Source organism: Rhinopithecus bieti, unplaced genomic scaffold (genome assembly GCF_001698545.2).
Source record: "Rhinopithecus bieti isolate Rb0 unplaced genomic scaffold, ASM169854v2 scaffold_2654, whole genome shotgun sequence".
Lineage (NCBI taxonomy): Eukaryota > Metazoa > Chordata > Mammalia > Primates > Cercopithecidae > Rhinopithecus > Rhinopithecus bieti.
The window spans coordinates 866,885-879,298 of record NW_016804048.1 but is presented as its reverse complement, the minus strand read 5'-3'; the positions used below and the strand labels follow the sequence as shown (position 1 = coordinate 879,298).

The 12,414-nt window shown below is 48.7% G+C and overlaps 1 protein-coding gene across 1 annotated transcript in view; it reads left to right on the top strand.

Moving 5' to 3' along the window:
* Positions 1–6: 6 nt before the first annotated feature.
* Positions 7–12,414, top strand: part of PXYLP1 (2-phosphoxylose phosphatase 1) — a 69,353-nt gene continuing 56,945 nt past the window's right edge. Inside the window, exon 1 of the mRNA XM_017862769.1 lies at positions 7–108. The gene's annotated coding sequence lies outside the window, so the exon portion shown is untranslated. The remainder of the gene's footprint in view (positions 109–12,414) is intronic.

Genomic DNA, 12,414 nt, shown 5'->3' with positions numbered 1-12,414 from the left:
TGGCCGGTGCGTGCCGCCCTCGCCTCCCCTAGCGCCGGGAGGAGCTGGCGGCGAGCGCCGAGCCGGGCGCGCAGCAGCGGAGCTGGGGCCGGCCTGGGACCATGGGCGGTGAGTGCGGCGCGGGCCTGGGCCGGGGCGGTTGCCGTTGGGGTTGAGCAGCGCAGAGGCTCGAGGCGGGTGGGCATCCGGGGTCCGGGGTTGGAAGACTGACGGGATACCCCTAACTCGCCAGTGGGAGAGGGGCTGGAAGGCTGGGGCGCTTCGAAGCGTCAGGTTTGAATCCCGCGACTAAACCTCCTCCTTTATTCCCCCGCTCGCCCCAGAGCCTAGAACTTGCGCCCTCTCCGCTGCCACTCCCCCCGTGCGCCCGGTGTCCCAGCCCCGGCGCCCGCCCCGTAGCCCCCTCTCCCAGCGCTGGCGCCGTCTCACGCCCGCTGCGAACCCCCGGCTCTGTCTCCAAGCCCTCGCCCCCTACAGCCCCGCACTCTCCCGCGGAGCCCGCCTCAACCTCGCCCCCGCCCCTTCAGCCCTCTCCCGCACGAACCCCGCACTCCCGCCACCGGATTCCAGCCGAGATTCAAGCTCCCGGGGTCCCCCTTCCCGGGCGGTCCTGAGCTGGCTGGTCTCCAGGTAAGCAGGCGGCCGCAACTTCGCGGCCTTTCCCGGAGACGGGGCTGGCTCCTCTTGGCAGCCACCTGCAGCCTGACGCCTCCAGGAGTCCGGGGCCCGGCCGCCGCGCCGCCCGAGCGCAGGTTAACATTCCTGGATGCGCAGGTTAGGACCGTGTGTTGTAGACCCACGACGTTGCTTTTGCTGGTGAACTTGCATATGTCCTGATCTTTTAAATAAGCTGGGTTTCTGACACACACACACACAGAGAGAGAGAGAGAGAATGAATGGATTTGCTTAGGGTAGGTTGCCTGCCTTGCAGCCGCAGCTGCCTTTTAAATTGTACCTGTGGATGGTAAAGGATTCGTGGTGCAGGACGTGGAGCCATATTTCCCGCTTCGGCTGTGAGTTCAGCGATTGCGAGGGGGCTCTGTGGGAGAGTGAGATTATCACCGCCTGGCCAGCTAGTGTCTTTGTGGGAAGGCAGGGATCCTTTGTAAGCATTCAACAAGTAAAATCAGGAGAGATGTGGAATCAGATCGAGCTGTGAATGGGCAAGTGTAGGGGGTTGATGGGGGATCGGAGAGTGCTCCACAAATGGGGCTGTTTGTTGATATTTGCAGAAGGCCCGTGGGTGTGAACCTGGCAGTACGGAGCCCACCCTTTCAAACGGGGCGCGACTGCGGTCAGGCTTGGCAACAACTTACCCTCCTCAGAGGTGTTGGTGCCCAATGGGACATTTGTGGGAAGAGGGATTATAGCAGATGGATCAAAAAGCCTCGGGCGCGGTGGCCCACGCCTGTAATCCCAGCACTTTGGGAGGCCGAGGCGGGCGGATCACCAGAGGTCGGGAGTTCGATACTAGCCTGACCAACATAGAAACCCTGTCTCTACTAAAAATACAGAATTAGCCGGGCGTGGTGGCGCATGCCTATAATCCCAGCTACTCGGGAGGCTGAGACAGGAGAATCGCTTGAACCCGGGAGGCGGAGGTTGCAGTGAGCCGAGATCGTGCCATTGCACTCCAGCCTGGGCAGTAAGAGCAAAACAACGTCTAAAACAAACAAACAAACAAAAAACCCTCGTGGTCTCTGGAGAGAGGTGGAGATGCATGGGACAGCCTGAAAGCCAGTGTATGAATCTGCTCCATCCCTTCTCCTGGCTTTCATTAAGTCCTGGATTAAATTAATTGCTTATCTCAGAGAAAGGATGTGTAGAGGAAACTTCTCTGTTAGGGATTGGCTCCTGACCAGCCCACCCTCACTGATGTGTTGGGAGGCTGCATTTGGGCACCAGGAACAGTGTGGGCCACCTGGTCTTTGGAGCACAGCACTGTGAGTGTTTGTGGAACTGCAATATCTGTAACTCTTTTTTCTGTTGATCAGCTTGAATAGTAATTAGCTCAATATTACTTCACTATTGATTAGATAAGTAGCCTAAGGACACACTGGGGCTCAGTAGGGTCTCTCTGACTGTCCAGAAATTCCTGTGGGCTTCTCCTTGTCTCCCTACACTGCTCTGCGATGAGTCACTGTCAGATGCCTCACTGTGCAGGAGCATCTTCAGGGATGGGTGGAACCATCTCTGTGGCCCCAGGTCCCTGCCTGGTCTCCCCCACCCCACCCCCCCAGCCCCATCTACCACAGGTACTCAGTGTTTGTGAGAAAAAAAAATGGATGCCCCCGTGAATTAGTCTGAGTTCACAACCAATGTCTTCTACACTTTGCTACACTGTTCAAAATGTTACTCTTAAATTCAGCAGTTTTTTGTTTTGTTTTTTTTTTTTTAATGTGTCATATCACTAGATACAAACTCATTTTTGCGTGTGTTTGGGGCAGGGAGTGCGATCTACAGATCAGGCTCTGATGGTGGGTCATTAACCTCAGTGGGGACTCCAGGATTTCCATGAAGAAAATCAGTTGTCTTCATTCAAGAATTGGGGTGGGTGGTGGTGGGCACCCTTGGGAGCTACTAAGTTTGTCTGCTGAGGGTTGAGCCCACCACAGCTTCACCTAGAGTGCCCAGAGCTGTAGTCCCAGTCCCCTTTAACATTTGCTATCCCTGCCCACTGATGGAGGAAGCTCCCAGGGAGACAGGGTACCACTTGCAGAGCCCCACAGGTGTTGCTTCCTGTAATGTGCTGGGAGTGCTCTTCTTGCCCATTCCTGGCTCTATGGCTTGCAGCTGTATTGGTGGGAGGACGGTTGGTGTTTTGGGCCAGTGCTTTGGTCTCTTGGAGGTGGCTGTGACCCACTGGCAGATGGGGCAAGGTCCAGCTCTTATGCGTCTGTCAAAGGCCAGCCCCAGGCAGTACAGCCAAGTGCTGAGGGGGTGGGAACACCTCATGTCCCCTTTTTTTTTCGGGAATCTGGAAAGGGCTAAAATTGAGACTACCACTTGACTGTGGAAGCCTGCACTGCCCCGGCTGTCACGAACTTATCTTTCTTACCCAGATTGTCTCTGTCTTCAGATCTGGCTCAGAATTCCTGCAGCTGGTGAAAATCTGTTTTGTAGAGAGGTTTAATTAATGCCTGCAGTCTGCAAGTGAGAGAAAGGAAGGAGAAGGAGAAAGAGACTACTATCTAGAGGTGGGTGGGAGAAAGGATGGGAGAATGTTCAAGGTCCTGAAAATTTATAGGCAGAGATTTCGGCCCCAGAACCTGTCCCTGGACAAGGTTCCTGGTTGGTGGATAAGGAAGTGTGCCAACATTCCAGTGTAGGGGTTACCAGTTAGGAGCAAAGTCACTGAGATAGGAAAAATGGACCCAAGGGAATCTGAAATCCATTTGCTGGGCCCATCATTCTGGTTTTGAGAAGGCCTTGAAAGCCAGCTGAGACTTGGGCTTAGCACAGTAGGAGAGCACTGAGCTGTTTGAAGTTTTTGAATGAGGTATGTGCCCTTTTGGAAATAATGGTTTGAGCAAGATTGGTCTGGGGTTTGGCCTGGGAAGCCACTTTACCATGGCTTAATTTATAGGCCCTGAGCTGTAGCCCCAGTCCCCTTCAACATCCCCCATTTTCCAGTGGAAGAAGCTCCCAGGGAGACAGGGTGCCACTTGGAGAGCCCTCCTGGCCACTTCGAATTACAACCATTGCCACTCATCTCACCTGAGGTGCTGAGGGGAGAGTCTAGGTAAGTGACAAAAGGAGCAGTGGCTTGGAAGGTCTGTGCACCTGTACTTAGGAGGTGAAGAAGAGGGGGCAGCTTTCTAGTAGGATGGTGGGCCTTTTGATAGAAGCATCTCCCAGGGACTCTTCTTGAACCTGCTGCGCAGCCTTGCAGGTGAACGAGGGCCCATTGGAGCCTCTCAACCTGGAGATGCTGCATGGCAGCCACGAGGAGGCACCCGTGAACCCAGAATGATTTTCAGGGTCTGCTCTGACTCCAAAAGGCAGGAGGGCCCTAGCCAACTAACACCTAACTGAGCCACAGACTCTGGCCTGTTTATCCTCCACCCTCAAAACTGGCAGGCTTCTCTGACCCTTCTTGGACTTTGGCTGGGGAGGCCACCGGCTTCTGGAAAAAGTTCAGTCTGCAGTGATAGCAGGAACAATCTCAGGAGTGTGGAAGAAGTTAATGATTAAAAGGCATGGAAGAAGAACTGGATGGCAGCTTGGGGAGTAGTTCCTGCAGTCAGGAGGCAGCCATCACCTCATTCCCTTGGCCGAGTCATCTGTGCATGCATCTGCCCCTCCCTCCATCGGTGGAACTCCCTCTGAGTTGTGTATTCTGGGGAGGAGGAGAGTTTGGGGGAACTCAAACATCTAGTAGTAGAGACTGTAGTAACTTTAAAATTCTCTTTGTATTTGCAAAATCATTTCCCCAATTTACACATTCATGTTTCAGTTTTCAGGGCATCCTTTTGTCACCTGCTTGCCACCCTTTGTGCCCCCGGGTGTGACCAACTTCCTTAGAAAGAGCTGTAATCAATAGCATATCAATTAAAAAGCATATTAAGATGAAAATGATTGCACCTGGTTTTGATACTGCCACTCTCTCCCCTTTCCTCCTTCACTTCTGTTTGTGGTTACAGCCATCATTTACATTAAAGTTACAAATCATTTTGAATACTATTTGTCCCACCCCTCAATTATTCAGAGACATTTGTCTTTTCAACCAAGAAAACCACAGCTTACTTTCCTAGGCTTACCTCATTCTTAGATCCAACACCAACCTTCAGGCCTTCAGAGATAGCAGTATCATTTTGAACTTTTTAACTGTAAAATAAAATGAAGCTCTTACTTGCTAAGTTTGTCCTCTGCAGACATAGGAGATTCTAGTTAGAATTAAACATTTACTGTCTCGTTAAGGCTTTGTGCTTCTAAAATGAAAGTGGCAGTTGAATTACCGTAAAGTTAGTAAAGTTGTAGCACGAGTTTTTGGAAGCTCAGAAATAATAATGGAAGGACTTATAGAAATGATTAAGCTTAAATATCATTAAAACATGGAGAGATATAAATATGAACTATCTTGAAAGTATAGAAAGTTTGGCAAGTATAGAATAAGTATAGAATTTTATGCAAGTTATTATATTATTAGGATCATGCATTATTTTTATACAGTACCTTACTGTATAAAAAAGCAACTTTGTCCATGATCTCATTTGATCCAGTAAGCCTGCGATCTGCTTAGAGATGGGAAGATGGGACCTTGGGATTGTTAAAAGGCTTCCTCTAGAATTCAGATCCCTTACGCAGAGAAATACTATGTAAACCTAGATATTCCTGCCCACAGTTGCTTGATAACTGAATGTGGTTATATAGTTTTTTGATAATTGTAGGTGGTCCTATTCTTAGGGGTAGAAGTAAGTGTTGGTTTTCTCTAAAATTTTCTGCAAGTCAAACAAACAAAAACTGTATATGTAGTACCCAGAAACCTGGACGGACTTTGCAAGGTTTGTGGATGTCAGCGGTTATCTGCTGATGACTTCCTAATACTAGAGTACCTGAGTTGGTTGTGTATTCAGCACAGTGCAGTGATTGAGTGTGTACCTTCAGAGGCCAAATTGACTTTAAACCCTGGATCTACCATTACTAGTGATACACCCTTGAGCAAGTTACTTCTCTGGGCCAGTTTCCTTATTTGTAAAATTTGGGTGGTGATAATAATACCTACTTCATGGTACTGTTGTGAAACTGAAATATAATAATGCATGATGAGGGCTTAGAAAAGCACCTACCACATGCTACATGTTTTAAAAATGTTAGCTGCTGTTCCTATTCATTCGTTTCTTAAAATTACCTTTTAGGCGCCAAATGACTGCACTGAGATGATGGATACAGGATGATGGTCTCTGTCCTCATGGAACAGAGGACATTGTACTTCAGTTTGCGGTGAAGGACATGAATGGCGGTGCAGACTAATTTCCAGGCACTTGCTCACTTACAGCCATGAGAGGCTGTGAAAGAGCTGACCATGGGGTGGTGACCTTGCCAGCTCTTTGAAACAGGCACTCATTTTGACTTGTCTGTGTCTGACACATGCTGGTTGTTTTAACTGTCACTCTTGGCCACAGGTTGTTAGTGGGAAGCATGATAAAAGATCCTAGATCTGTTTATTCACCTGGTTTTGCCGGCACTATTTTTGGTCCTGGTTGACAGAATGCTGCCCTGGCTACTATTTTGGACTGGACTGGCTCTTCAGCAGCCCCAGAAACCTTTGGTACTATCAGAGACCCAGTTATCTTAGCAAGAAATGGCACAGCTGCTCCTGAGAGGAGGTAGGGGACTAGCCAGAGGCAGGAAGCCAGAACACCGCATTTCCTGTGTCTGCCGTAGCTAGAAACTTCTTGACCCAAAGAAACTATGTTGACGGGCATGGGTTTGCTAACTGGTGCTGGAAAGAGAAGTCCTTCCTCCTCAGACCTCGCTTTGCTTGCTCTGTGCATCCTACAGAGAGGCCCCAGCATGGCAGCCTGCCCGACTAGCACCTGCCATCACGGAGCTGGCACAGCCTCCAGCAATCGGCTGTCGACCAGAAAATCCTTCTGTGATTGCTGCTTCAGGAACTCGAGTGCTTCTCTGCCTCATTTGAGCGTGATTAGCCCAGCTTGTACTCTACATACACTGGAATACTTCATACCGATAAGTCAGCAGTCAGATTGGAAAACCAGTCATCAGTTATCTTAGTGGCAACCAGCTTATTTTTATTTATTTTAAACTATGGTTGACCCTTGAACAACTCAGGGGTTAGGAGCACTGATGGTGCCCCGCCATGGCCCCCACAGTTGAAAATCCAAGTATAACTTTTAAATCCCCAGCATTGTAACTATACATAGCCTACTCAGCCAGAAGCCTTATTGATAATGTAGTCAGTTAACACATATTTTGTCTGTTGTATATATTATGTGCTGTATTCTCACAATAAGCTAGAGAAAAGAAAATGTTATTAAGAAAATCATAAGGAAGAGAAAACATTTCCTATTCATTAAGTGGAAGTGGATCATCATAAAGGTTTCATCCTCATTGTCTTCACATTGAGTAGGCTGAGAAGGAGGAAGAGGAGGGGTTGGTCTTGCTGTCTCCGGGGTGGCAGAGGTGGAAGAGAACCTACATGTAAGTCAACCTGCTCAGTTCAAATCCATGTTGTTCAAGGGTAGACCTATGTCCTGGAATTTTAAATGAAGTTTTGTCTTAAAAAAAAAAATACTTGCCCCACACTTGTAAAACAAAGAAACAGCAGATAATGCCAATCTTTTGTATGTAGGGAGATTTAAGGTAAAAGGGGGAAAACCCTTTCTCTGTTTTACAAATGGCTCCCCAGGTGCTCTGACTTCTCTGGTCATGATCAGCTCTTGATTTCCCATACTGGAACCTCTTTTGTCACCAATTTGTGTGTCTCCGTTGCAGTCCCTAATGGAAACACAGACCTGAAAAATCAAAGCTTGGGCATTTATGGTCAAAAGTCATGGCATGGATGGTTGATTTTTTTGGCTGTCTTCAAAGTGAAAAATCACCATCTTCTTTGAGAAAGAAAGTATATTTTGGGAGGTGGCTAACGTCAGCAGGCAGGAAGATCTAAGCAAGGCTGTCTCATCCTCGGTTCACATAATTTCTAGCATTGCTAAGTTAGCAGCGTATGATTTTTTTTCTCCTCTTGTGCATCTTGCTCTAATGACTGCTGATTATCTTGAAACAGCTGCATTAATTGATGGTGTTTAACGACTCTACTTACACTAAGTAATCGCAGTTGGCTTGGCTGAGGATCTCGAGTTCTTTTTACTTGCTTTTTAGCTTGAGAAGTGTTTATTTACTCTGTGTGCCGAATGCCAGAAGGGGAGTTGGGAACGCCTCACCTCAGTGCCAGCCCACTGCCCAGTGCTCACACTGTCCTGGGACATCATCATGGGCCACCATAGCATCCGTTCCCAGTGTATTCTGATTGTCTGCTCATGGGCCTGTCTTCCAGCTTGATAGGGAGCCCCTAGAAAGCAGGGGCCATACCCAGCTCATCTCTAAAGCTTTGGCCTGTAGCACAAGGACTGGCGTGAAACAGGGCTCAATAAAATTTGGGTGAATGAATGATGAGTGGTTGCAAAACCTATCAGTTATGAAAGTGTCTGGCTGAAAGTAGCAGGAAGCCCTGCCTCAGTGGCTTAAGCAAATAGGGGTTTGTTTTTGTCATGTAACAAAATGCATGAAGATAGGTGATTGCTGGTGTTGGTTTCAGCAGCTGACATCTGTCTGTACTGACACTTGTGTTACTCTCTTGGCCTTTCCTTCATGATGGCAAAAAACACCAGCAGACCAGACTTCCCCTGACATTTCATGGCCAGAACTGTATCACATGGGCTGCCCCCAGTTAAACGGGCCATGTGAGTGTGTAGCGGGGCACACTGAGGAAGGCTCACTGCTTAAGCAAACCAAGTATGTTTAATGGTTCAAATATGGTAGGCATTCACTTTTTGCTCACACGCAGTCCAAAATGGCCGTTTCTGATTGGGGCTCTCCTCCAAGAGGAGATTCAGGGACTCAGGCTCTCAAGACTGCCATGCTCCTTTGCCTCAGTCAGCTGAAGAGGAAGGAACATGGAGGATGGTGCGTGGGAGGATTTTGTGGGCCAGGCTCAGAGGTGCTGAACTACTAGCCCTGACATTCCACTGGCCAGGGCTCAGTCATGTGAGCATACCTTCCGAGGGGAGGAAATGTGGTCCAGCCACATGCCCAGGAGGGAGAGGAGATGGGTATCACAATTAGCTGGCAGTCTCTGCTACACTCTCTGCCCCCTCCCCCTCCAAAAAATCAGGATTCTCTTAGCAAGAAAGAATAAGTGGATATTGAGGGGCAAGTGGGGGTGTTTTCTTTAGAAGGAAATGCTGTACTAAGAGGGTCCAGCCAAGAGTCGTCTTCATTCCCAGGAGATCATCTGTTCTATATCCCTGCTTCTATTCCTACCTTTGGGAACTGGGCCAGATGACTCAGTAGGACAGTGGGAGGCCCTCATTATCCCCCTGTCTTGACACAGGGCATGTTCTTAACAGCTTTGTGGGAATGTGTCCTAGTTGATTCACATCAGCAGTAGGAGGTTACCCCAGAGGAAATGGTCTTCAGTCCCCCAAGGCCAGACGAGCCTATGAGAGCTCCATTTTTTCAAGTACCCCTGCCCACCCAACCTTCCAAAGCTTCTCTTCCTCTCTAGCCCCCGCCCCAGCCCACATCTAGAGGGGAGGAGAGGACACAGCAAAGAGTGACCTGATTCCCCTCTAATTCATTAAAAAGTGTTTTCCCACTACTTCCTGCTAGTTTTCCTCAGTAATAATTGATGAGTGATATATTGATATACTGGGGTGTAGTGCTTTATTCTTGTTTAGTTTGTTGTAGGTTTCTGTGATGGGGCTACTCCATCCACAGCATTCTTCCTGGTGCTCACCCTTCCTTTTTCCCACTCTCCCTCCCTTCCCCTACATACCTGTTGAGCACTGTTGCTTGCTCTGCTGTCTGTCCACCCAGCCCTGGGGAAGGCGGGCAAGGAAGCTGACATGAGTCTGTCGTGTTGATGAGTAGAGTGGGAGGGGTAGGCTCTGAGGGCTGTGGTTGCCCAGTATTGGAGGATGTCACCCAGCCTTGGGGTCAGGGAAGGCTTCCAGGAGGTGGTGCTTGAGCTGAGTTTAAGGATAAACAGGAGTTAACCAGGTCAAGAAGGCATCTGGGCCAAGAGAGTGGAATGGGCACACACATTGAGTTATGAAAAGGGGGAACAGCAAGTCAACTGTGCCAGAGTTGGGTGGGATGGTGTGGCCATTCACCCGTCCAACACTGCTGTGCCATGGGGCTTGGCCTTACAGGGTCTTACAGGTAGAAAAGGACCAGCCCCTGTGGAACTCATGGGCTGGCTGTGAGAGGGGATGAGTCTGCAGAGGAGTTTGGGCCAGAATCTGAGCAGGGCTTGGCTGCTGTCCCAGACTGTGCTCTAAAGGGTCTGCTGCTGGAGGCTGAGTAGGAGAGGTGCCCCATCACTTGTGCCATCACCTCTTGTGCCCCATCCCTCTGTGTCTGATTCTTGACTGGTCCTTTGCCCGGGCATTACTCAGGCTATAAAAATAGAGGCTGACACCAGAACTCCAGCATGTAGTTGGTGAAGAAAGCTGAAGTTGTCATTACATATCAAGATACTTGCCAGGGAGATTTTTGATGGAGCACTTTCTTGGATCCCTGAGGATGAGGTTCTAAAGTTGGTTTATAGTTTTTTTCTCCCATGGACTGATACCAATGCTTCTGGCCACTCACTTGGGATATGTACTGGTTGTGCTTGTTACTCACCCCCGCCCCAGGCTCATACATGCCCTCAGGGACACATTGCAATGAATACTCAACCCTGAAATCCACCAAATGAGAGCTCACCTTGCCACAGATTGGCCTGATTAGAGGGGTTGAGTCCTCTCCATGGGGCCCGGTGGAGGCTGGCATGCAGTCCATCAGGTGTTCATGTCCCATATAAGGCAGGACACCCTGGCCCGAGAAAGGAACTTTCAGCACTGCCTGAGAAGGTAAGGGTTCTGGTAGCTCTGTGCTTTCTTTCCCTAAGGAAATGAGGGCTGAGCCAGGGTTTAGCAAAGCTGTCAGCTGCCTTGATTGTGATGAATGGTTCCAAGGGTGGTTTCCTTCATTCTCCCTCCCAGCCCTGTTTATTAAGGTAGACTAGAGACAGTGCTGGCGGGGTGGGGCACAGAGAGATGAACCATCATGCTAGTCTAAGCCAAGGGCTGAACGAACTGCACTTTGCTTTGAGGTGGGTTAATCTATATTCGTGGACAGAGACTGAATAGTTTGATGCTGTTTATTGGATGCCTTCTTTGTCCAAGTGCCGCAGGGAATGCAAATAATAATGAGAAGGAAATCATGACTGTCTTATGTTTTCCAGGATGGATCTCATCTAATCCCCTCCATGCTGCCCGAGGCAGGCAGCAATATTACACTCCACTAGAATGGAAGCTCCATGAGGGCAGGAATTTGGGGCTGATTTGGTCACTTCGAATCGCCAGCTTCTATAACTATCCTTGGCATAGAGCAGATGCTCAGTAAATATCTGAATGAATGAATGAATGAATGAATGAATGAATTACCATTTGCAGGTGAAGACACTGCAGCTCAGGGAGATTAAATACCTTGCCCAAGCTGTTAGGTGGTAGAGTAAAAGGCCTGGTCCCAGTGCCAGGGAGGGACCATGAGCTGTGACTTGGGGACCCCAACCCTACTGCCCCTGGAATGAGGGCTACTTCTAGGATAGCAGTGTAGGAGGGCCGGAGCCTGCCTGGTCTGGTCGTCTGAACACAGCACAGTCTTGGCAAAACCCACCAGTTGTATGATGATAGAACCACAAGCGCCCAAATGTCAGGACCCGGGGGTTGGAGGGTGTCTTCCTGCTGCCAGTGCCATGCTGTAACTCAGGGGTGGGGTGATATGCAGGCTGTATCTATCAGCAGCTTGAGAGTGACATTTCAAGAATACCACCTTCATCCGGTCAGGCATGTGCTGAGAAACTTTCAGTGGCTCCCTACTCCTACAACAACGTAGTCTGGCTCCAGCCCTCCTCCACCCTGTTCACTGGTGAGTCACTGCATAAGGCCTGTCATCCACAGTACGGTGGCATGGGGGTGGGCTTTGCAGCCTGCCTCTGTACCATTTATCCTCACATCAGGGACGCCCACTGACATCCTCGCTGCCTTTTAGTTTAGCAGTTTCTGCCTCTTTCATGCAGCCGTCTCACTGATCATCCCAGCATAGAGTCCCCCACCCCTCAGGTGCCTGTAGCCTTTGTCTGTCTGTACAGTGCATTTCCTAAGGATGTTCTTGGAACCCTGGGTTCTGCAGGTAGATGGGGCTGCTGCTAAGTGGGGCACAAGGCTCCTCCCAGTCCACCTAAGCACCTCCACTGCTACCTGAATTCCACATCAGATTCCATGTTGTGATGAGTTTTGGAAGAGCATAGTGTTTTAAAACCACTGGCCTCTATAATTTATCATGTGCCTGCCTTGTGAAATACTGCTTAACTGCATTGTTTAAAAGTAATTTAAATATGTTTTACAGTACTTCTTTTTTCTGATTTTAAAAGTAATACAAGTTTGTTTTAAGAAAATTTAGAAAACGCAGAAATATATGTGAGAAAATAAGCCTGCCAGGATTCCTACTTACTTAAGGAGTGGTGAGCCAATCTTCTGTCTTATAATTTGTTTGTTTTAAAGAAAATTTAGATTACTTGTCAGTGCAGCTATAACCACTCATAATATTTAGGACACATTTTCTCTTTTTCTCTTTTTAATGTTTTTCCTTGTTTTTTTTTTTTTTTTTTTTTTTTTTTTTTTTTTT